This window comes from Artibeus jamaicensis, unplaced genomic scaffold (genome assembly GCF_021234435.1).
Source record: "Artibeus jamaicensis isolate MK-2021 breed Jamaican fruit bat unplaced genomic scaffold, CSHL_Jam_final scaffold_3307, whole genome shotgun sequence".
Taxonomy (NCBI): Eukaryota; Metazoa; Chordata; class Mammalia; order Chiroptera; family Phyllostomidae; genus Artibeus; species Artibeus jamaicensis.
The window spans coordinates 3,854,509-3,880,478 of NW_026522040.1; the positions used below are offsets into that span (position 1 = coordinate 3,854,509).

General features: G+C 45.9%; 1 protein-coding gene across 1 annotated transcript in view; it reads left to right on the forward strand.

The window, feature by feature from the left end:
- Window positions 1–25,970, forward strand: part of CHCHD3 (coiled-coil-helix-coiled-coil-helix domain containing 3) — a 262,793-nt gene that overhangs the window by 207,454 nt on the left and 29,369 nt on the right. The gene's annotated exons all lie outside the window — the stretch shown is intronic.

Sequence of the window (25,970 nt, forward strand, 5' to 3'; positions counted from 1 at the left end):
GTGCATGTTTATGAGCATCCGATAAGTGATTAATCCCTAAGGTAGAATGTTATTGCCTTCTGCCGCGGTGCAGTTTCTGTGGTGATGGATATTGGTGTTGTTTTAACACTGATTAAAAATGTTTGTTTAAAGATGGTTTGAAGTACATTTAAACCTTAGATAAACCCTCCATTTTTCATTAGAGAATCACTCTTTACGGGCAGGAGGGAGTGACCTTTTAAGAATGGGGTTCATCCCACTCATAAAGGGTAACTGTGCCGTCTTAAGAATTTAGGTGTAGAATTGGATGTGGATTTCATTTTAGAAGGTACACTACGCATGTATTTTTTATGATTTTTGTCTTTCCCCTAGTGATAAAACAACATTTTTAAAGCTTTTTGTCTCAATACTATGAAAACCTTTGACATGACACTATGGGTGTTTCTTCAGTATATGATGATAGGTATAAAAATAACTAAAATTTGAAATCAAAGGAAATCATTTCTGACTAGAATGATCTGTAAAGTCGTCATAATGATGATAGTTTAGTTGAAGCCTAGAGAAGAGTGTTGGTGCAAAGGAAAAGTATTCAGAACAAAAATCATGCTCTGCAGTTGCTGGGTGACAAGTTAGTGAAGATCGATGGTTTGTCTCAGACCAGTGCAAGGTAACGTTGGAAAGGCCAGCAGGGTCATTGGGCTAGGAAGTTGGTCTTCACTAGCAGGCAGTGTTTGGAAGGTATTTGACCGGTGAGTGCCCTGACTCCTGAGCTCCCTCAGGAATATGAGTCTGAGAGTGAATGCGAGGTTCGATTGGAGGCGTGAGGAACCAGAACCGGAAGCCCTGGATGACAGGTCCTGTACGTGAGGACGGGGAGGAGAGAGGCGGGTACGAAAAAGCCATTGGAAGATTAGACATGAATTAGGGGCTGACTGGTGGGTGTGCCAGTACCTCCGTAAGGGAGTACCACAGGCTGCCTGGTAAACTGCGAAGTTGATTGTCTCACAGTTCTGGAGGTGGAATTTCAGGATCAGGGTGTCGGCAGGGTTGGTTTCTTCGGGGGCTTTTCTCTTTGGCGAATGGGTGGTCGTTTCCTCCGCGTTCACATGCTCGTCCCTCTCTGCATGTCTCCTAATCTCCCTCTTATGAAGCACACCTGATTAGAACCCATTCTGTGGGCTTCCTTTTAACATAGTTACCTTCATCCAGATATACTTTCTGAGTACTGTGCATCGAGACTTCAAGGTACGAATGAAGGGCAGAGGGACACAGTTCAGCCCATGACTCCTGGAAGGAAAGGGCATAGGAGAGTTTGGCGGGTTTGTGGAAGCTGGATTTCATAGACAGAGGTAAGTCTGGCTTTCAATGAGAAGAACCTGCCTTCGGAAGCCCTGCCCAGCTGCCATGTCATTGAGCCTGGGCCGGCCTACTGAGAATGAGAGGCTCACAGCAATCACGTCCTGCGACTTACGTTTGCCCAGACAGCATGGACCTGCAGCTTAGACTCAGCATGATCTCCCTGACCTCTGTGAGGTGGTCTTTATTGTATCCTGCTCTCATCTGGTGTGGCAGACAATTGTAGCCTTTCCCACAGAAAGGTCTTTGACCCAGCTCCTGGGAGGTAACCTGGAAAACCCTGGACTTTCCCAGGTGATAAAAGTGTCCTAATAGTCACAATGGGCCCCCTGAGCCACCTTGGGCCAGCTCAGCCCCTGTGTGTGGGAGACTGAATTCAACCACGTGGGCATTCAGTTGAGCAGGCCTGTGTGAAGAGGCCCGAATGGAACTCTGGGCATGGAGGGTTAGGTGAGCTGCTCTGGCGAATGGTGCTCCGCGCCTGTGGTCACACATTGGGGATTCCAGGACAGCACGTCTGCGGACGATGGAAGCCGCACTGGGAACCCTCCCAGACTCCGTCCTGTGTATCTCTTCCCTTGTTTGATTTTCCGTATCCTTCTTCATAATGAGTCGTCACTGTGAGTTCGGTGGCTTTCTGTGAGCTCCGTGGGTCCTTTTAGCGAATCGTCAAGGTATAGGGTAGTTTGGGGAGCCCCTTGATGTCAGAAGTGAGGATGGTCTTGGGGTCCCCGCCCTCAGACTTTGCAGTTTGGCCAACTCTGATACAAACCAAAACCCTGCTTTCACACATGGCAAGACTTTTAGGAGTTAGTTTGTCAGAGGAGCTTTCGTTACATGATTTTTTTCAGCTGCTACCTGCCAGCCTGGGCTTCCTAGAATATTGTATTTTGATTTTCCCTGAATTCATTAGCTTCACTCCTAGGAAGTGATAGTGCTTTGTCTGTAAGAGACACTTTTATTCCTTTTTTTTCATCCTCACCCTAGGATATGTTTATGGATTTGAGAGGGAGAGAAAGACATCGATGTGAGAGAGAAACTGATCGGTTGCCTCCGTATGTGCCCTGACTGGGGTTCAAACCTGCAACCTTTTGATGTGTGGGACCTGGCCAGGGCTTTTACCCTCTTGAAGGCACAGAGACTACTCAGTGGAACGGCGCTTCTCCTTAGAAGTTCGACTGTCTCAGATGATCAGGGCAGCTTCCGTCTTCTGCAAGGCAGCACGCCCTGGTCTTCCTGTTGCGTGTCAGCTGCTGGCTGCGGTCCCTCTGGGCAGCGAGCTCTGGAGGACATGGAGGAGAGTTTGGTTATTTTTTCTGACAGAGGGACTCATCAGGGTGTATCTTGGTTGCATGAATGGAAGCTTTTTAAATTGCAGTTGTAGGGGTATATCATGCCCCTGAAACGGGGTCACACAGAATCCCCGTGGAAAGAAAGCAAGCCCGTGGGGCCGTGCGTGGGGAACGCCAGACACACCGATGCATCCTGCTGCCACGGGAGCTAATGGGACTGTTTCAGCGATGCTTAAATGGTAACTCACACTTCGGGCCTTGAGTTTATGGCTTTGGCAGTAAACCGTTAAAACACTTGAGATTTAATGGGATTTTTTCCTACCCTATCGATACCTCATTCATCCTTAGAGCTCCTGTGCCCCACGCCCTCTGCTGGCTCGAATGCCTGGCTGGGAAGGGAGGAGAGGGGCGGGGCCCTCCCCGGCACAGAACTCAGAGTGGATCAGAGGAGAGTAAGGGGAAGGCGGGACTTTAAAATAGAACTTCTTGAAAATACAGAGTTAGGTCTACTGTGATGGAATCATTGCACCCCTACTAAGTACCTCATTTCCCCCGGGGGAATTAAACAATTTGGAGATAAAGAATGGTGCTGTTTATTTGCCTGCAAGAACTCTTTCCTCACTATAGCTTTAAAATTGTAACTGTAAAACTCAAGTCACTGAGCAAATCCAGATTTTTTTACATCTAGTTTTTATTTAACAGATAGGCTTTTCTTTTCCCAGTCCAGGTAAACGATCATTATTGGCACTTCCCATCACCTTTACCACCTGTGTTATTATCCATTAACTAGTGCACCTTACGGTGCTGGCTCCTGGTCACACAGTGAAGCGTCAGGGTATAGCTTGGCTTCCTGAAAATGATGTGATGTGTTAGTTCTTATTTTCCACCTTATAGGTAATTAATTAAATAAGTTGTCATATTAAATAATGTTACGTTGATAGTGCTGAGCACAGGTCTTGCACAAGGTAAATACTCAATAAAAATCAGATTTGATTATTTTATTATATATCATAATATGTATTTATTGTTATAATATTTTATGTCCAGCTCAGGTTATGAAGCCATGCACCACAGAAGTAATTTCTGTATTTGTTTCCAAACAAAATGTAGATGGTGTTGATCTCCTCCTCACCACCCTTCCCCCCCAAAAAAAATCAAAAGAGTTCTCACTCTCAGGGGGCTCCCGGTCCAGCCAGGAGACGGCATATAACGTGTGGGTGACAGGAGGGCGCAGTGAGGGGTGTTTCGGAGTGACAGGGACAGAGTGCCAGCGGCCCTGGCTCTTGGTCAGCCTCCGAATCAGATCTCTTCAGGTGGATGAGAGCCAGCATCCGCCACGCCTACAAAACAGCAGTGCTGTTACCAGAGTGCTCTGTGTATAGCGTGCAATTTTTCAAAATTATAAAAAGAAATATCCAGTGAATGTAAAGTAAATATCAAAGAAATGTGGAATATTTTAAAGACAGCAAAACCTTGTGAAGAAAATGTAATATCAAACAAATGAAGAGCATTATAAAAACAACTGGTGCTTCATTGCTGTGCTGTGCTTTTAGTAGTGAAGTGGGCAGCTTCTACCTTCCATAAAGGAAGAAAAGGTGTGTGTGTGTGTGTGTGTGTGTGTGTGTGTGTGTGTGTGTGCGTGTGTGTGTGTGTGTGAAGTGACATAGATTCCAACAGTGTCGGGAGCCCCGCTGCTGTGCTCTCGTTATAGGTAGAACTTTTCAGGTTGGCCCCCATTTCCTTGGAAGGTGAAGTGTGCGTAAAGGCGCATCACTCTGGGAAGTGTCCGTGGAGTGTGGGTAGTTCTCCTCTGTGTGCTGGGTTGTAGAAGGGGCTTTCACCTCATCCTTAGTCGAAGTGGCTGAAACCTTACTTAAAAATGTGGGCTCTAGGTTGTCCTCACAGTGTCTTGAAAGATTAGTTACCCTGTGGGAGAATGTTAGGTTTTTAGAATATCTGAGGAATGCTATGCAAAACTCTTAGAGACAAAATGAATTTTGTAAGTATCACTATATAGTCAAAGGTTTTCCTCTTTGTGAAATCCTTTAACTTTAAAATTCCTTGGTTTTCTTGGGGTTTCACTTCAGTAATACTGTTTCGTTTCTCTTTTGGGTATGTGGTTTTAATAGCCATACGGTAACTCCTCACTTAACACTTTGATACCGGGTTTTGGAAACTTGGACTTCAAGTGAAACATCGCATAACAGAACCTACTTCACCCTAGGCCGATTGATAAAAATGAGAGTTCCTATGGCATATTTTTGATCACCAAACTTCAAAAACTAAAAACAAAACAAACCTTCTAAATAAAGACCCCAAATACTTCTAGTAGTAAACATTTGAAATAAATGTGATCTATACATTTAAGAAAGATGAATAAACACAAGTAAAATATGATTTTCCTTCCAACCTGCTGATCCCAGTTCCAGCCTGTGGGTGTTCAGAGCCCGTCCTGGCAGCTCAGGGAGCAGCCTGAGACCCAGCCCTGAACGGGAGGCCCTTCCACTGCCCCACCCTGCCCCACCCCAGTCATTCAGGCTGGGACTATTTAGACACACCAGTGAACCTCAGGTGCCATCTCAGGGACGTGGGAGGAAACCGGAGTCTCAGGAGAAAACCCGCACAGACAAGGGGGGACACTCCACACCGACAGTGGCTGCGGCCAGGACTCAGTTCCCCCCTTATTGCTTTAACAAAAAGACAGTGGGAAAGTGACAGCATTTGAGGACCAGCTGTACTGGGAGTAAGTCAGCGAGGCCACGGATGACACGCCGGGGAGTCAGCAGGTGTTTCTCACGTTCTCTGTAATTGCACTTGTGGGCCATGGGCAGTTTTAAGCAATGGCGTTTAAAGATCCTGCTTAATTGGCTGTAAAATAATTAAATAAGCTTTTGACTGGCAAATTTATAATTCTGTTAGATGCATAAGCCAGTGCGCCTGAATGTCAGTGTGGCTTCAGTTTGGAAATATTAGATTAATAGAACTAATTGTACTTCAGGAACAGAGTTTACTCTGATTAATAGTCTCAAAACCCTTCTAGAAGTTTAGTCAAGTGAATTTATGTTACTTACTTTTATGCCTAAACTCTTAATTAAAACTTACTTCAAAAGTTTGGGACTTTCGGGCTTGGGGGTGCTTCTCTCTCCAGTGTCTCCAAAGTTGGGCCCCTGCTGTTGCTCAGTGACTCCTGTTGCCTGTTGAATGTCTGGCCTTATCAACAGGACTAAAGGATACGCTGTTGTGCGTGTGGTCGTATCTGCAGCGGACAGGTGCCCGTGTATCAGCTCTAACACTCAACTGATGTCTACTTACAACCTAGTTTATGCTGCGTGAATGGCTGTGATACACCAAATGTACATGATAAATGTTTTTATCTCTGATTCCCATTGATCAGTTTCTAAATGATCAAATGGTCTATCTCAGTAAGACACTAATTCACATTGATCAGATGCTAAATGACCAAGTTGACTTGGCTTCTGCTGAACACAAATTGTATTAAAACAACATTACTGGGACATGCTGCCTTTCTAATGCAGGAGTTACCTTACCAGCAGTTGCATTATAAGTAGAGTTATTGTATTATAAAGATGTCTCCTTCATAATGAAAAGTTTACACAAGAAGAAAAGAATGCCATATTACAGGAAGAACAGGGCTTCAGGCAAGGGTTTGGGCTTTTACTAATTAAATTCTACATTTGTATTGGGCCTTTCTTCCTCCTTTTTTAATTTGAAAGGCTGTGAGCAGGAAATTCAGCAGCTGCAGTGGTGACATTTTATTCCCTGTGGTCCTTGGGGCCAAGTAACATCTTGATTATTTAGGAAGAGACTTCGTAACTGAAGAGGCAGAAACTCTGGAGGAAGTAAATATACCTAAACCCTTTGTGCTTAAGCCTGGTTACAATTGCCTATTTAGAAGTTTCGGGCTATTTGCTGTTTTTTGTTTTATAAACAACAGCTCACCGATGTCAACTTCCACAGTGTTTCATATACCCTCTAGAGTTTTTTCTTTGTGTTGCTGGAGGAAGATTTCAATTCTAAAATGGAAAAGCATTATTTATGAGCCAAGAATACGCTTTGTATATGAAGCTAATGGCAACTGCACCCTCGTCTGAAACATGGTCTTGGTTATTTGGAATACCCGATTCCTCTGGCAGGTTACTTATTACATCTTTGACTTTCCATCTGTAAAGTGTATATTGTAACTGCCATTTTCTTTAGGGCATTCAAGCTGGGAAAGTTTACAGGTTTAAAAAAAAAACCAGTTGTCATTGATCCTCATGTAAAAAAATGGTCTTACATCGTTGTTTCATTCAATTCTAAGATACTGGCTGCCATTTCTGCAGTGTTCTAGATGGCGGCAGCCCCTTCTGTACCTCATCAGGGAACATGCAGAGAGTAGTCTGCCACCTCACAAGCTATGAATCTGTCTCCTCTCTGGTCCCCACGTCCCATCTGCCTCCGGCGACATACCAGTTCCAGGGAGACAGACTTGCTTGGGAACACACCGGTCTCTGACACTATTTCTTACGACAGGCGCGTATAACTGGTTGCTTATGTCAAGAAAAGAAACCATAGGCAATTAATGTTTTTTTTTTCCTCTTTAAGAGTGGGACCCTTCTAATCAGATTATACTAGTCATCTCCTTTCAATTTGATCCTCGGGCCAGGTCACTGGACTTAGTATACATACTGTTCTCTAAGATAACAAGTAAACGCCAAGAACTGTTAACAGCACTTGGGAGCTAGGTTTCCATCTGCAGCACTTCTCTACTTCCTGCGTGTTCCTGACAGCATCCCACTCTGTGCAGAGGTGCCTGCAGCCAGGGGCAGGACAGGGCGTCCACGTTGGTGGGAACACAGGGCTCAGTGGGGCAGGATCGGGGTTTAAACCGTAGACGGTATTGTTCGTTTCACAAAAGGAACATACACAGCACCCATCGCCTGAACACCTGCAGCCGGTCACAAGGCAAGAGGATCCCCGTGGAAACGTCCTCATCTCTTTAACAGTAAAGGAACCTCAAGCCACCAGGGAGTCAGAGTAGCCACATTTCATCTTAAGTCCATGACCCAGAAGTCTCTTCTCTGTCCCAGTCATGGCGGTCAATGTTCCTTTGGGTTGCTCTGGGCATCTTCTTTACTTCAGTGTAGTCTATTTATGTGTTGTGTGCAAATTAGCAAAACCAGTCTCGTCGCACTCTGTAGGTTTGTGGCCACGAGCACCTGAATTCACGATTTGTTTCATGTGAGATAACAGATCATTCTGTTTTCCCTTACAGGAACATTAGCATTGAACTTTCTTTTTTAATCAATACAATCCATTAAGAATCTAGCATACCTACTTGGTTATATGAAATATTAATTGCACACAGTTCATTAGATAAATGAAGACTGTCAAAATGATAGCTTGTTGCTTTTCTTGATTATAATATTTTAAATGAGAACATTTTGAGTTCTAGGGGTAGGGAGCATGGAATTTTGGAATTTGTTTACTGAATCTTGCTTATTTGAATAACTCCACAGCTCATAGTTTTAACTGGGACTCTTAAGTTTTTTCGTCTTGCTAATTCTGGATAGAGTTCATTCACTTTTTAAAGGATCCAGTTGGAAATAATTTTTTTGGTTTTTCCTTTGATGTTTTCAAAGATGAGAAAAGCTTATTTTGCTTTTGAGTGCCATTCAGCTGCAGGTAGAAACCACTGAAGCTTGTAGGAAAGCCAAATAGAGGCAGTTGTTGTCTGATTGACCTACCGCATCTTTAAAGGTCCAGGAAGTTTTCTAGGTGTACATTTTAAATTCTGTCTTTTCTGTCAAATTTACGAAGTCGTGAGCATGGTTAAAAACTGTGTCAGGTTATCTGCACAGGAATGGCAGCTCTCAGAGCGAGTGGGCTGAAGACAGGCACAGACAAGTGAAAGGTTTCATAGGCTGTGGTTAAGGGGATTTTTATCCATAATCTGGACTATGTGAAAAAAGCTACAACTCAGAAGGGGGACCATCCCATGACTTGCTGTGCAGACACGGAGTGCCAGTCCACACAGATCGCGCCCGGGTGACGCAGACTGTGGACTGCCCTGGAGTTGCTGACCCTCAGCGACTCCATTGGCTCAGCGAACCCAGGGGAGCAGCAGCGGGAAACCACAGGGTCTGAGCCGAACGCTGCGATGTCAGAACTAGAGGTCCTGTCCGTGGGGAAGCGCCGCACCGGGAAACGTGCAGCGGGAAACAGCCTTTTAGAGAAGCGAGTCTTTGAGACCAAATTCCACGACCACCCAGGCAACAAGGAGCTTGAGTCTGAGAGCAGAATCTGGAGAGAGAGGAAGATTTTAATTATGGATAGTCCACACCTACCATCTTCAAAGGACTTTAAATCACACCTTCAGGGACGTACCCTTTGGGGCCCTGTGCCTTCTTGCTGGTGACCCTGCTGGGCTCCTTTGCTAAGAAAGATGAGGTGGTGCTTAAATACCATCCGAAGCAGTTTTGGAGACAGGTTCACTGAGTACGTGATCACGTGCCCCTCGTCAGGAAAGAAGATCTGGGGGATCAGGAAGTAGACATGTTTTTAACCAGAAAGAGAGTCCTCTCTGAGCTCATCAAGAAAGGCGAAAACTGATACAGCATCTCCCATTGCAGAGCAACAGAAGAAGAGGAGCAATACCAGGTGGGTGAGCACCTGCAAAAACTTGGGAGCAAGGTGCAGCAGAAGGGAGACACGCCTAGCAACTTCAGAGAGGAAGAGGCCCTGAACCCTGTCCTCATGGGGAGGAGTGGGACTGGCAGGGGTAGCACTGGGACCACCATCCTCCCAAGGTCTGACCCCTCTCTCAGCCCTGAGCCCAGCTGGTCGCCGGAATGTGCCAGGAAAGCGAGAGGATGGAGGCCAAGCAGGACGTCGTGGTGGTGGGAGCTCCTGCGTTCCGCCTGAGGGGCAGCAGTCCACCCCAGCGACGGGTGGTTCAGTGCCATGTGTCCCACCGTGAAGGACATCCTCCTGGCCCTGGGGGTTCAGCTGGAGTGGTTCATTCACGAGGACAAAGAGGTGCTGGTGGTGATGCTAGAGAGCATCCGCAGAAAGGATATTAGGGAAAACACGATCGGGGTTTTTTACGATTTTATTTATTTATTTCTGGAGGCGAGGAAAGGAGGGAGAAGGAGAGGGAGAGAAACCTCAGTGTGTGCTCGCCTTTTGTGTTCCTCCCACTGGGGACGTGGCCTGCACCCAGGCATGTGCCCTGATTGGGAATTGAACCCGTGACCCTTTGATTCGCAGGGCGGCGCTCAATCCACTGAGCCATACCAGCCAGGTCATGATTGTGGTTTTTTACCTGAAGGAAAACTTGGGGGCCAGAGACCTTAAAGATTAGTATGATAATGCAGATAACAGAGTTCCTAAGAGGATAATTTTAAAGTGTGGGAGGAGAGTTTATGCTTTGAATAAGAAAAAGTGGCCAAGCCAGGGAAGACCAGGTAACAGCTGTTTTAAAAACAGCCGGTGAGCTGATACATAACCATAAAGGGCATGGTTATTCCTGTGCATGGGAGAACATCAGCAAAGTGACTAAAGATGCCCAGAAAAAGCAAAATCCCATAAAATTACTAAAGAATTTAAAAGGTAGGTTATCATAGGTGGCTGAAATGCCTGGGGTCTCCTTACATTGGAGACACTCCAGGTTGGCGCTATGGGAAGACTGGTCTGTGGAAAGAGGCTTTGTGACTTTGAAGGCTTGAGAAGTCAGTGCATCTCCCCATATGATGCTTTGGCTCTTCATAGGTAAGGAAATTATTAGTTTGGGCAGGCAGTAGGAGATTATAAAGAAGCAAGAAGAAATAAGGTAGGGAAAAGGCTTCAGAAGTTAGGCTGATATTCAAGGTCAGAATCAGGTCACAGAAATCACCTTACCTGTGTGGGTAGGTTGGATTCAGGACAGACACCAAGGCCAAGGCCAAGACCAGCGTGCAGCCAGGATACATAGTTAACAAGAATCGGTGTCTAGAACGTGAGAGTGAGGCAGCGTCCAGCCAAGTCCTGGGCGTGGCAGAGAGTGGGAGCTGGACTCCCGTGGGCTGCCCTGCTGCCTGCTGAGTCCACTGCCGCCTGGAGCGGTCCTTTCCATACAAGGTGGCTGTTCCTTCGTGCCCCCTCCATTTCAAAGTCTGAATGCAAAGGGACCCAGTCACCCCCTCTTCGTTGTCCCTGAGGAGATAAACACAAGTCTGCAGTGTCAAAAGGTTGTACAGATAAATCATCACATATAGTGGATAGGCTTGAACAACAGTCAGAAGCTCAGTAAAATTGCCAAGATTAGACAACCTTGCAAATTTTTGAAGTTCTAAATATAATTCTAGATTTCATCTAGAAAAGGTTATTGAAAACTCCTTTGTGCTTCCCTCTCTCTCTCTCAGTGTATCTTGAGGGTTAGGGTTTAGGTCGAAACTCGGAGAACTCACATAACACTCTGCACACATTAGGGGCTACGGTGTCTCAGTCCGGGAGCAGGTGGCCGAGGCAGCTGTGGTGCCCGCGGTCCAGCTCCATTCCTGCGCAGCCTCCACACTTCAGCTTGCTTCTCCGCTCCAGGTGGTGGGTGACGTTCTGTTCACTGGTGAGCAGAGGAAACTGAGAACGGCCTGATGGGGGTGCTCTGTGAGATGAGACCGTGGAGCCTTCTCCCAGTAGGTGGAGAGCCAGGCGGTTTCAGTGCTAACCACTTTATAGATGCTTTGGGGACAGGATCTGTGTCATCTGCCTTTGTTTTTTTAAGTATTAGCATAGCCTCAAGATTAAGCAATTTATAAGAACATGGGCTTCACTGTTAATACTTTTGTACCCTGCATAACCCTTAATATGACAAATTCTGAAAAATGTGTGTGTAAATATACTCAGTTGAGTGAAATAATAAAGATGAATTATATTATGGAATAGAGAGGAACGGTAGCTCTTAGGACAGTCCCTGGGAAGTTGCATGGTTCTGCCGTACTGTGATGTCTATTATGGTTTATTGCTCCACAGTTGGGTACGTCTGTTCCCAGTGCTATCAACCTTCCCTGCTTCCAACCAGATAATTAGCTTAGAGATGTATGTGGCTGTTCATTCATACAACCAGGTAAAACCAAGTACTAAAATTGAAGCCAAACTTTCAGAATAATTATATTTACACACCTGTTTCCATTGCTCATTTGAGTGTGTAATTACCAGATCACCTCTCACCATCTCGGTCTATCAAGGACTCCTGTATCTGGCTCTTGGTTTTTTGTTTTTTTTAAGATTTTGAATTTATTTTTAGAGAGAAGGGAAGGGAAGGAAAAAGAGAGAGAAGCATCAACGTGTAGTTGCCTCTTGTGCGCCCCTCACCAGGGACCTGGCCCGCAGTCCAGTCGTGTGCCCTGACTGGAAATCCAACTGGTGACTCTGTGGGTTTCAGGCCGGCCCTCCATCTACTGAGCCACCCCAACCAGGGCTGGCCCTTGGCTTTCCTTAAGTGTAGGCAAACAAAATACAAAGTTTGATAACTTAGACCTTATCATAATTAAGAAGTTCTGGTCATCTTAAGACACCATTACGAAAATTTTAAAAATGTTCAAAAGACTGGAATAAACACTTCAAAGGGAGGTATAAGAATGGCCAGTTAGCACATGAAAAATGCTAATATCATTAGCGATCAGGGAAGTGTGAATTACAACATGGGAGAGGTGAAAATCCAGAAAGACTGACAATAGTAATTGTCCAGAAGGATATGGAGAAACCAGGATTCTCATGCTTTGCTGTTGGGGCTATAAAGTGGCAAAGTCACTTTGGAAAATGGTTGTCAGATTCCTAGGAATTTAAACCTATGTTTGCTTTGTGACCCAGCAATTCCAGTGCTTTTACCCAGGAGGAAAAAAAAAAGTATACATCCACAAAAAGATTTGTACACATGTGTTCATATCTGGTTTATTCATAGTAGTCAAACACTAGAAATGACCCAAGTGGTCATCAGTAAGAGAATGGATAAACAAATTGTGGTGTATTCATATAGTCAGGACTATTCAGCAGTTAAAAAAAAAAACAAACTATTGATACATGTACCAACGTGGCTGAATCTCAGAAACTGGCTAAGCAAAAAGAAACCAGCCCAAAAACCTATTGTGTGATTCCACTTATATTAAGTTCAAAAACGGGGAAAATTGCTTTAGACTAATACTGGGTTGGCCAAAAAGTTCATTTGGTTTTTTTCCATAAGACGGTTCTAGTAGCACCTAGTTGTCTATAACTTCATTTGAAATGATTTCGCTAGATTGTATTGTGACAGCTATCCGATCTGTGGGCATTTAAAAACAAAATTACAAAAATGGGTGATTTTTTTGTGTGGCCCATTTTAAAATGGGCCATTTTAATATTGAAGATGGAAGAAAATACGCAACATTTTTTGGCATATTATGCCTTATTTTTTTCAAGAAAGGTAAAAACACAACTGAAACATGAAAAAAGATTTGTGCCATGTATGAGAGAAAGTGCTGTAACCAAATGAACATGTCAAAAATGGTTTGTGAGGTTCCAGGCTGGAGATTTCTCTCTGGATGACGCTTCACGGTCAGATAGACCAGTTGAAGTCGATAGAGCTCAAACCGCAACATTGAGAACAATCAGTGTTGTACCATGCAGGAGATAACCAACATACCCCAAATATCAAATCAGTGAAGTTACTGGTGGAAATGAAAATGTGTCTTTTATTTAACAGAAAAAACCATATGGACTTTTTGGGCAACCCAGTCAGGAAGCAGTTGATGGGGACAGAGGGGGACTGGACTGGAAAGCAGCCCAGGCAGACTTTTCTGAGGTTTTCTAGGTAGTAGTTACACAGGGACATACAATTTTTGCTACAATATGAACACTTAAGTTCATGTCTTTTGTAACATTAATTATACTTAAAACACCCTAAAGTTACTGTTAATTAATTTTAACTAGGAAAAAGTGTCCTAAATATTGAGAATACCAAACTCATAACTGTAATTTGTTCTAGGTAAGAGAAGTTGTTCAAAGTTAATCACAGTTTTAAAAAAATGATTCCTAATCCTATCTATAATCAGACTTTTTCATTAGAATTTCAAATTCCTTGTCTCAAAGTTAGGGCTGTTCATTTGTGTTTCATTGCTGTAGAAATAAGATTAATCCTTGCTTTACCTTTTCTTTCAAGAATTAGTCTCTCCGCCTTTCATTAAATTACATTTGCCTACCGTAGTCTCCTCATTAGCCTAAAGTCTTGGAGATAGGCCTGGTTACGATTGCAAAGTTATTTTTGAAGAGGGATTTTGAAGGCGGTGTTTGTAAATGAAGCAGACAGTAACACGGGTGCTTTTCAGCGTACCAGTCTTAGACAGCAGTGTGTGCCTGCGCTGTACTGAGTCCTGGCCAAGCGCTCGACAACGTGTGAAAGCTGGCGTCTTGGCCCTCCCCGGCGTGTGGAAACGAAAGCAGGCGTTCCATTCGAGTGTTGCCAAGCACCCCAGCTTGCTCACATGGCTGCCCGGCGCGGTCTCCTGTGCGTCCTCGTCCAGTGGCCAGCAGTTAGAGTGCCACGCCCCCTTTGTGAGAGTGTGGGTCTGAATGCTGCTGATCAGCTGCGTCCCTCGAAAATGGATAGATGTGCTCATGGCGGGGAGTCCCAGCTCCTGGCTCCCTTCACAAGTCAGCTCAGCCACCCGTTCTGCATGGAGCTGGGGAGGAACACTGCACAGTGGTGCATCTGGCTTTGCGTTCCTTTTCCAGCACCAACATCTCTTTTTTCAGGATGTTAAACACGTTTTGTAGGGATCTTACAAGCACAAAGAAGTCAGCTATTTGCCAGTTACAGTATTAACACAAAGACTAAGGGCCTCTGTTTTGTGAAGGGAATTTTTTTTTAATGTGCCGTTTGCCCTTCATTCTGTTCTCTTGTGCTTCTGAGGTTGCACAAATACCTATTTAATTGTGAGGCAGGTCCACCTGTGGAGACTTGAAGTCCACCAGCCCGTCACTGTCCCCACAACCAAGCTGCCTGGGTGAGAGGCACAGTCAGCGTGGTTTATGATCAGGATTTTGGAGGTGGCATACACCTGTCTCTACTTTCAGCATGAAAAATGAATTGCCAGTTACTGTCAACATGTTCAGACATGGTACTTTACATGGTAGAAGCTGGCTCGGCCTGCTTTATGCTGGGCCCCCAGCTAGGAGACCAGCGGTTCGGAGAAAGGGGCGTGTTGGCAAGGAGGAGAGGAGAGATGGGCTCCGTCCAGGACTGTTGCCGATCTCTGCGCTTGCGCACGCTGTGGGAAGGAGGTCAGCGCCTCGCGCCTGTTCCCCAGCACAGCTCTTGAACAAGATGAAGTGATCAAAGCCAGTGCATCACCGCGGTCTCATCAGTCTGCAAGCTGCACACCCAGATGCTGCTGTTCCGCTTCAGGCCTCACTGACTTACATCCGTAACACCTCCATCGCCGCTCATTCTGTGCTACTCATAATTAACCAGTTCTTTCCTTTTCATGATAGTGTCTCTCCAGTACAAACTACGCTCATGTGGCGCAGAAAATAACGTTGCTGCGCGTAGCATGCATCTCTCCAGCGTCCCAGTCAGTGGACAAGGAGCAAGACTCTCATGTTTCGTCACTGCTTAAGTCATCTGTGGCTTTCGTTTGGTGGTGTGAGGGCTGGTTTCGGGCAGTATTTGGCGCCTTTGAATTTGAAATACTGGATTGTGCCAGTAGACCGATTTCATGGACTCCACTGTCCTGGGAGCTCTTTGCAATGAGTGGATTCTGGCACCTTCTCATTTGTTTGGTTTGTTCCACCAGGGAAGAGCTCACTGACATATATTTACTTCGAAAAGTATTAATGTGACAGCTGTGCTTTGGAGAACATAACTGTCATCGGTACCCACACAGCTGTCCATCGAGGGTCCCTGGTGCGTCCTGGTCTGTGGGCCCCAGGAACACAGACACGGGTCGGAGTCCCTGCCCTCAGTGGTCTTGCCCTTGTTGAGATCAGCAGCTGCTCTGTGGAGCTGTCGAATGCCCACACAGGAATTACAGTTTTAACGCTGCTGAAGAAAAATTGCAAATATCTCATACATTCCAGGTGGTTTTCATAAACCGGAAATACAGAGGTGAAGAAGGCATGATGCGTACACATGGGGAGACGATACACAAGTGACTAAGTCAGTGCTGATGTCAAGGTGAAAAACAAAACGCTGCAGGAACAGGGAGGGGATGCAGGATTGCAGGAAGAGGTGATGGCTGCGGGCTGGACCCTCTCACCCTGAGGTCCCCTTACGGTGCAAAGAGGGAACCTCGCTGGCAGTGGTCGAGTGAACACGCGGCGAGGGGGACGAGACTGAGGCCGTTAAGGAAACCGAGGCAGACTTGGGCAGACACAAGTCCCAGCATGTAGTAGGACCCAGCCCTATAGAGGATCCGTTTCTGCAGGGACGCTGTGGGGTTAGAGGCAGCAGAACCCTGGATACTTACCTTCAGAGGCTGTATTACAGCAGAGTCTAAATCTGGCCTTGTAAATGGCTTTTTTTTTTTTTTTTTTTAAGGAAAGGAAAGCCCATTTTGTGAAAAAATTTTAACTTTTTGCCTTGTGTAATTTAAAAATACTACATTTTGGCACAACCTATTGCAGTTTTTGCTATTAGTTTGTAATTCCCTAGAAGTGAATTGAAAAAGATTAGTGGTAGAACTTTTTCCATTAACTCTGGGAAAACTACAGAGGAAAAAATTGGCCTTTGACAGAAATGTCAATCCATACCTTTCGGAGCTTTCGGAAACCGAAGCACTGAGAAGCTGACTTAGTAGGAGAATCGAAAACCAAACTGTGTACACAGCTTCACCTTTTCTGATGACAAGACAAATGAAAAATACACCCTCAGAACTTGATGATGCAAGGAAAATAGGATTGTTGCCCCAGAGAGTGCATTAAGGCCAGATCTTTAAAAGATTTGAGTGCTAAGCTGTTGGCCAGGTTCTCCAGAAAGCTGATCCGTTCTTATTAACGATGCATCAATTTGTACTTCATACCAGAAGTGCCCCTTTTGTACGATACAGTGTCTAGGAAGCAGGGGAAAGAAAGGGGGTGCTGCCCACGCTGCAGGCTTGGCTGTGGCGCTGCCCGGAAAATGGGCTTGTTTCCTTCAGTTTGCGATTCTTAGTCTTTTTCCTCATCTTTTAAAAATTTATTAGGACCTCTCTTAATTTTTCCATTCCATACTGCTACTATAGCGCTAATGAAGTAGCAAATATCCATGTGAGCAGAAATTTTCCTGGGCGTAACCTGTACAGATACCCTTCACCTGGTTGCTCTGGCGAGTTGTCCCCTCCCCGCCCGGCCCCGCCCGGCCCCGCCTTAGCCTTCCGTGTCCGTGAAAGACGGTCACCAGAGAGATGATATGTTTAGGAGTTCAGTGAGGTTCCTTTATGTTCTTGGTACATCTCAAGCAGTCAATAGTTAGTTAATTATTATAGTCATCAATAGTTCAAGTTTCTGCTGAGTGAATTTTGTATGTTTTTAAAGTGGTGCCCATCATATAATCCAATACTTATTTCCCTCGGGGATAATTTCTGGACATATAAAATTGCAACTGAGAATATACCATGCCTCTAAAAACATGTACTTAAAGACAAATGTTTTCTGTCAAATCATTAACCAACACTTAAGCAACACTACTCAAAACAATAATTAAATTTTAACATGCTAGGAAGTACGTAATTTAGTTACAAATGGTAGGGGAGGCTGTGCTTGGGTGGATGCAGTCGCTGTTAGTTCATGGTGCAGGTTGCATCTAATAACGTGTCTTGCCTGCCTTTAGAATATTTTAATTTGAGACTATAGGCAATTATAGGTTGACGGTCTGTAATAGGGAACAAGCAAGACTTTTCCTAAAAATGTGTTCCGAAGCAACATAATTTTTCCCAGAAATAAAATTGACACTTGTGATCGCCCAGGTGAGTCTTCAAAAGGCGATTTACGCCTGATTGTTTGCAATTGAGAATGAGAGGCTGCAGGCTGGAGGTGAGGAGGAGCAGAAAGGGGAAAACGGGGCATTGCCTGTGGGCCCTGCTTGTTTCCGCTACACTCTCCGTTTAAAAGCCGACCCAGGCACGGTGCGGCCTTGTTTCTGTGATGTTCTGATCTCCAGATAGTGCGGAAGGGGAATGCAGGAACTGGGGAAGGAACAGCTCCCTCCCTGTCTCTCAGTTCTTCCAGTAGCTTTCAGACTTTTTCATTTTTATTTTTTGACAATAAAAATTAAAAATCCTGCTTTCAAATGAGATCTTGTGTGGAAGGAACCCTAACACTGCAGATATGCTGCTATTTTATTAATATAACTGTGATTTATAAGCTTATGTACAACCCTTGTTTGTTATAAAAAAATAATAAAGCTTATTTTCATGGATGCAGCATTTAAAAATTAGGGCCTAAGGATGGTGGCCACAGTCTTCTATTGGCCTTAGCGCCCAGACGTACTTCCTTGGCTGCACAGTGTTGTGGTAACCCTGATTTGCAGTGATAAGTACTGGCAACTGATGATAGTTTCTCCCCAGCTTGCCTTGCAGTCCCAAGATGTGCTCATCCATCAGTCTGAGCCGTACGATTAAAAGCGAAATAAGCTTCTGCTTCAAAGCTGAATAATTGACAGTATCTAATAAATCATTATATAGAAGTCGGGCTGAACACCCAGAACTTACAACATTGAAGCACAATATGAAAATAACCTCTGGCACACTTCCGCAGCCCCAGCTTTTGCCACGTCCTCCCACGGCCCCCAGAACTCATCCTTCAAGGAGACCAACGACCGCGCCTCCCGCCTCCGTGCTCCCGCAGGTTGGCCCTGCCGCCTCCCCAGCACACCCTCCCACCACTGCCCACGCCCTGTCCTACGTGCTAGCATCTCTAGGGTCTTTGATGTGTCCCTTCCCACTTGCCACTTCTTTCTCCCCCCCCCAAAGAGGGCACAATGAATTGTTCCCTCTGTGCCCATTAACTGAAGCCCCTAACGCAGTCCAGTTTGTGTTACAGGTGCCTCAGCACCTGCCTCCCTTCGAAAGCAGGGCCTCTGAAGGCATGAGCTGTGCCTTAGCCGTCTTTATAGCAGTAGTACTGCTGTTAACAGGCACTGAATTAATACCAATATTGTTATCTACTGAGTTGAATTAATCTGGTATAAAAGTTTCTGCTGCTTTTCAGCTTCTCCTCTCAGAACGTTTCCACTGGAGAACAGACCTTACTTAGTTTACAGTAGAAGAAACCGTTGTCTAAAAGGCTAAGAGTTGCAGACTCTGGGGAGTTGGAAAGGCCCATCACCAAGGTTACGTATATCAAGTTAACACCGAGTGACTCGCACTCCCAGTTGAAAGGAAACGTTCTTGAGGGCAGGGATTGTAGTTTATATTCGTTTAATAGGCCTCCCCCGGCACCTGGCACATACGCTCTGCTCAGCAAGCGCATGCTGGAGTAACTTCATTCAGCAAATGAGGGGACCGAGGCTGGGTGACATGTTGTGACTGCCTAATGGCTTGATTTATCTGGTGGTGGCTGGTCTTCATTACAGGCTGTTAACGCAGGGCTGATTTCTGTCGGACACGAGCTAATTGCCAGAGTTCATCTCCAGTGCACGCCAGGGGGAAGGTGGGCTCCCCTCATGACAGTGTCGACAGGGAGGTTAAGGCAAGAGCCGCATTCAAAACAAAATGGACTACTGTTTATTAGATGAAAGTTTCTCATTAACCGGGAATTCTTTCAGTTCAGATTTCTGGAACAGTGTGAATTTTTATGAAGGGAGGACAGTTGATACTTTAAAATAACTTGATCTTTGCTCTTCTTGAGGACTCTTTTTTACTTATGTTAATGTAAATAGATTTATATATTTTTTCCATAAAGAAAGTACATCTCATTAACATTTTCTAGTTAAACTTGGAAACATGACATCTTCCAGTCAGGTAGCTCTCTGCAAAGAATGCCAGTTAAATCCTTAGTAACAGGTTACCTCCTTATGAGAGCTGACTTACCTGCTGCCCCCGCCCCGTGAGGTCTGTGTCGTCAGCTCTGCAAGTCTGTGTTCAGTGTGACTGTAGGCGTTCTCTGAGCGAGGCACTGATGGGACTGAAGCGGGGAGGAGCAAACTCCTGCAGACTTTAGGAAAAGTAGAAGAGAGCCATTTCTGTTTCTGGCTCAATTCAAACTGTAGTGGTTTTCAAGTCCCATTAACCCCGTGGATCACTCCCTTGCATGCATTAGCGGCAGCCCCACTGTCACGGGCCCCATCTTGCTACATCGGAGACACGTTTATGAAGATGGATAACGGTGAAGGTTCCGTGTTAACTTTTATCGTCAGGCAAGCCGTACAAGAAACTGTCTGGTATTGGCTTTTGCTTTGATTTATGGAAAGGTTACCGCATGAAGAAGACATCACATAAAACAGCGCTGCCAGTAGCCATTAATGCATTTGTAAGTGTGGCAAATAATAACGAACCCTAATTAGGTTCATTATCCTCTTCTGCTACATTCTGTACTGGTCAGGGTGGGTCCTCTTAGCAGTACAGAATCTTCCCGAAGGGCCGGGCCTCTCCCTTGCTTGTCACTCGGGGCTGGTGTGTTTCTCTCAACGGCAGCAAGCCTCGTGATGCTGGTCGTCCAGGAGGGGACCGTTACATCGGCCTCTGGACGGCTCAGTTATCTGACAGCGACAGCGTTGAGTAATTACCTGTTGGTTTTGCCTGTGCATGTGCGTGCACACTCTCACGCAAACCCCGTGGATGGAAGGGCTCTGAGAGTCTGGCTCCTGAGTGTCTGTAATAGCTCCAAGTAGTAGCAGGTGGCTCTTCTAGAAAATGGCACCTATCGCGTCTTGCTCAATAGGACTTTTGTCCCCGAGGAGAATAGTCATTACTTTGCCTCAGTTTTTTTGTTTCAATGCACTTCGGTTTGGTGGTGTGTCTTTTATGCTGCACAAACTTTCCTTCCCTTTGAAATCTTTGTTTGGTCTCTCTAGTATGAGTTGCATCTTAATATGCAAAAAAGCAGCTGTGTTTTCTTTAAGCAAATATAAGGGGTGGGGGGAGGCGTCTCTGTTTATCCCTCGGACGACCACATCATGGGTAATGCCAAAAAAGGGGGGGAAAAGGCGCTTGGGACCCCACAAAATTCCGTAAATCTTTTCAACTCTCGATAAAGCAGATAAGTGCCAGCAGCTGTGGGGGGTGGGGGACCAGCAGGTGCACGGGGGGGGGGGGAGATCGTCACCGTTCTTTCCGTTCCCAGGTACAGGCAGAAATGCCCTGTCTCTCCCGGCTTCTGTTTTTCAGGCAGCCACATCCCTAGTCTTTAGAGTCTCCCTCCATTTCGATTTTGCAGATTATTTTGAGGCTGCTATGCGCCATTTATCAAATTAAATTCCAGCAAGGTTTTGCCATTCTTCAGTCCTCCGTTAACTTCTTTATGTGGGGGACAGTCCCGTCTTCAGCGATGGCCTGGAAGAATAGCATGGATGGGTTCTCCTTGGGAGCAGAGCGTGGCCCTGGCCCAGGCAGGCTGGAGCTGGCAGCTTCCTGTTGCCTGAAAGGCTTCTGCTCTGGGGCTGCGCGGAGCCGCCAGGCAGGCCCCTGTCGTAAAGCAGAAATCACACAGCAGCCGGGGAAAATCACATTTGGCCTGTAACCACAGGCAGTAAGATGGTGCCCACAAAGCCCCACTCTCCCAGGTGGGGGAGCCAAATTAGGGAGGTTGGATGAGACATGGTATCATTAAGGGCTTTCTGGAGCGGGAGAGCAATTAAATGTGGGGCCAAATGGACAAGTATGTTAATATATGGGGAAGATACTACTAAAATGCCCATGCAGGCAATCTAGCGACTATCCTGAATCTTTTTTTTAAATGCCTACCTTGAAAAAGGGAAAATGGTGCCTCTGACCTCAGATCAGCCTTAAAAGCAGTCATAGTGACCACCAGGGCTTAAACATCAATAGGGACCTGCTCTTTTTGTCCCTATTCTTTTTCTCCAGGAAGTAAAGAAATAGACTGCTAAGCCCAGAGATTTTTGGCATCTTTGCTCGCCTTTTAGAGGAATGTGGAGTGAGTCATAACGGGGGCATTATCTGGTCTCTTTCTCACTTTGAGAAGCCTTGGATTTTGTACAATAAAGTGCTCCTTGGAAGGAAGCCAGGCCTCTCGAGAATTTCGGCTCACAGGATACTCAGCCTTACCTGCAGGACCGTAGGGCAGTGCCCGAAAGGCCCAGCCCAGTGCCGCCGCTAGAACATGGGGTGGGGTGGGGGGGACCAGTGCAAGGGTGGGCAGACAGGCACCGACTCTGACTGGTTGTCGTGGGCTCCCTGCAGCATTTTGTTGGGAAGGAGCCCGAGGCTGTGACGAGGCTCAGCCTGGAGTATCATGATTGATGAGTGATCTCTGTCATTGGCATAAGCACTGAGACAGCTGGCATCTTTCCTGCGTGTTTGCTACCCCTGCGTTCGAAGCAGGTATACAAATCTGTTTACCTGAACATCGACCAGTGCCTAAGCCAGAAATAGGAAGGAGCGGGAAAGGAAAAGAGGAAGGGAACAAAGCGGGAGGAAAAAAGGCTACATGACACAGTTTTAACATCTTTTCTCTGTTCGCTTTTCCTCCCACCACGGGTTTAGGGAAATGGGGCACCACAGAGCAGGACTCTGGTTCGTCACCCCTTGTCCCGGTGCGGGTCCTGGTAGATGAGGTGAGGGTGTTTCTTCTCCCCCCCGTCAGGCTGCCTGAGGCCCAGTGAAACTGCGCCCGACTGGCATTTGCAGGGACCTACAAAATAATCAGCATAGAGACAGCTGTTGGCAAGTGTCCTCGTATGCAGTCACAGCTGCCATTTTCTTTGTAATGAATAAGAGAACATATTATTAACATTCCATTTTGGTGAGCGTTTGTAATACATGCAAAGATACCAACCTTCAGTGCGTTCCTGAAACAGAGTTGAAAGGGCAGAAGCCTTAGTTTACAAATAGGGAAATAAAGCCTTTAGTCTAAATATTGGCACTTAAAGCTTATGTTGGAGATCTAAAAGCAGTAAAACAGATGGTGCTTGGTAGAAGTTAATATTATAATTGATTTACTCTCTTGTTGAAAGTTGTAATGAAAGTCCTCAGTGCTTTACTTCATTGTGTGTGATTGAGATTTAAAAAAAATCTCATTAATTGATTCACTTTAGTTAACCAAACCAGTTATTTAGAGCTTAAACAGAAACTGTAACTCTGAGCAGTACCGAGGTCTTCCTGTTTAAAGAAGGCTCTTCACTCCTGGCTGGTGTCGCTCGGTAGATTGAGTGCCAGCCTGCGAACCAAAGGGTTGCTGGTTTGAATTCCCCGGGGAAAAGGCCTGGGTCACAGGTCGGGTTCCCAGTAAGGGGCGCTTGAGAGGCAGCCACACATTGATGTCTCTCTCCCTGTCTTTCTCCTTCCCTTCCCTTCTCCAAAAATAAATTACCAAAAAAAAAAAAGGGACTCTTCAGTCCTAAGACTGGAGGTGCTGGCCATAATCAGCCCATTTTTGACAGTTTGCATTGATTAAATTAGGCAGATAAGTCTAAAATTTCTATTTCATCATATACTATGTGGCCACAACCATTATGTACCTCTTACCGTGCTGTATGAAATGAAATGAAATAACAACATTCCCATTTTACAGAAAGGTTAGTCACGTGCTAGTAACAGAATAGGTTAGTAACTTCGGAGCAGTACTCAGTCCATCTGTGTCTGCTGTGGTTTTATTGTGTGTAAGTCTCCAGGTCCCCACCTGTCCTTCATGAAGACACTCATTCAGGCACCGGGGAAGCCACCTTGAACTTCTGATCTGGGTTTTCTTCGCATCCAGTATTACAGAACAGAGCATCCTCTCCCATTCTCCTCCCCGGCCCCTGTCTGCAGGGTCCTTCCAGCCCGTGCTGCCGTTGCCTGTCTGTTTTATCCCATCAGAAAATGAAATCATCGTCAGTACTCGCAAACTTCTCCTGTTCCTGACTGTCCTTCGGTGGTTGAAGTTTTGGGGGCGGGCTAAGGGAATGGATCTCACAGAGTGGAAAAAGTGAAATGTTATCTGACATTTTTAATTATCATGGGCACCGCTGGGCCTCCTGCTGAGGACTGCCAGCTTGACTTTACAAAGTGGCATTTATGACACTAAAGACGTAGAAAGCTGAAAACCAGTTTCTGGCCTGTTGCTAGTTTAACGGTAATAGAACTTCAGCTGTATGGTGTTCATTATTCTTGAAATGTCCAACTTGTTTTGGACAGGATTTTGTCACCATTAAAGCAAATTAAAGCAGTTTGCCATCCGTCCCACTGAGACCTCTCCCCACCATTGCCGAGTCACAGGTAGCAGCCCTGCCACCAGCAGTGGGCAAGTCGTGCCCACCGTAATTACTTCAAACACAGCTCCATTTGTTCACTTGGAGGACTTGCTCCGGGGGAGAACGTGGGGAGGAAAGGAAGGGTGTATAGGGTGCGTCAGTTCTGTGCCCCCTGCTGGAGGTGTCGTTTCTAACATGAGTGCAGCTTTGTGATGCCTCATCCAGGACACATGCCAGGACCTTCTTTTGCCACCTCCTGGGCACTTTGGAGGCACCTTTGAGTTACATCAACAGTCACCAACCCTCACGTGGATTGTGTCCTAAAACATCGTTTTCAAGTTGACTGTTTGAAAGTGAAAACCCACTTTGCTTTGGAAATAAGGTAGTAACAGTGAGTCAGGTTCCCAGAATTCAACCTACTAAGTTTATTAGTTGAAATAATAGTAATAAGTAGTAGCAATAATAATAATAATAATAATAATAATAGCAGCAACTGTGTAGTTAAAGCTTACTGTGTTGAGAGCATGAATGTTATCTTGCTAACGTTTACAGCCACCTCAAATGGTGGGAGCTGACGGGAAAGTTGCATCTTAGATTAAACAACATCCAGCTTCCAAAGCAAGTAAAGGGTGGAGCCCAGACTCGGACCTACGTGTTTTAGCTGCCAGATCCTGTGCATACCATCAGAGCAAATGACTGGAGTATAAGCAGTGACTGTACTCTTGAATCTAACTGGTTTGGTCACGCTACCTTATTAGATACTTGTTCTTGATTCTAGTTCAGGTGTTAGGAACATCGGTCTCCCCGACATAGCTGGGCTACTTTTCCCCACACACCCACCTTATCCCTGCCCAGCCGCACTGGCTCACCTGGTGGCAGTGAGAAGACGAGAGGGCGCCCTTGTGGCCCTGCAGGGAGAGGTCTGAGCAGCCTGCGGAGGTGGGCAGATGCTGTGTTTGGCACTGTGGGAGACTAACCCCACACAGGCTCTGCCCTCGTGGGCCGTAGAGGCTAACGGGAGAACGACCGACTGGTCACCCAGGAACTTCACAAGTCCACTTGCACTCCAAGTGCCATCAGGGGCTCTCAGAGCATGTAACATGGGAGTCGCCTGTGAGGGTCAGCCTCCAAGTCTCTTCAGGCTGAGGTCTGAAGGCTGAAACAACAGGCATTAGGGAAACACAAAGCAAGGGCACTAAAGCGGCAGGACCAGCGTGTGCTGAGATCACGAGAAGGAGTTCAGGTCCTTCAGGGTTCCAGAAGGAATCCTGCGGGTTGGAGGGGAGGCAGGGGCTGCATCTTGTAGGACGCTGTGGGTCATTAGAATTTTGGATTTCATCCCAAGAGTGGAAGGAAGTCTTTGAAGGCTTAGTTTGTGATCTTGAAATTGCAAGTTCCATTGAAAGGGTACATTGCTGGTTGTGTTGATAATGAATTACAGGAGGCATGGGACTAGAAGGAGAAACCAGACAAAGTAGAAACCTGGGGACTACTTAGGAGGCTTCAAAATAGTCCAGGCCCCTGGTTATGGTGGCTCGGGCTAGGATAATGACAGTGGAAATGGGGAGAAGTTGGTCAATTTCAGATCAGTTTTAGCAGTGTAATTGATAAGACTTCATAACAGTGGATATTGGGAATGAGCAAAGGGAAAGTGTCGAGGACAGCGCCCTGGTTTTGGAGGGTCCATGTACTGAGTTGGGAAAGAAGGAACAAACTAGGGGTAAAGGGAGGATTACTAGTTCATCCGATGCCTATAAAATGTTCAGTGTGAGTAGCGGTGGGTAGTCCCCCTGTGAGAAAACTGGGCTAGAGATAGAAACTTGATAGCTGCCAGCGCGTACTGGCATTTAAAGCCGTGAGAATGGTCGAGATAATGGTGGAGTGAGCACAAGGAAAGAGGAGCAGAGAGACCTCCGGGACGTGACCCCAAGGAGCCCCCACAGTTAGAGATCGATGAAGACGAGCCAGAGAGCGAGGCGGAAAAGCAGCAGAGTGCGGTGGAGAGA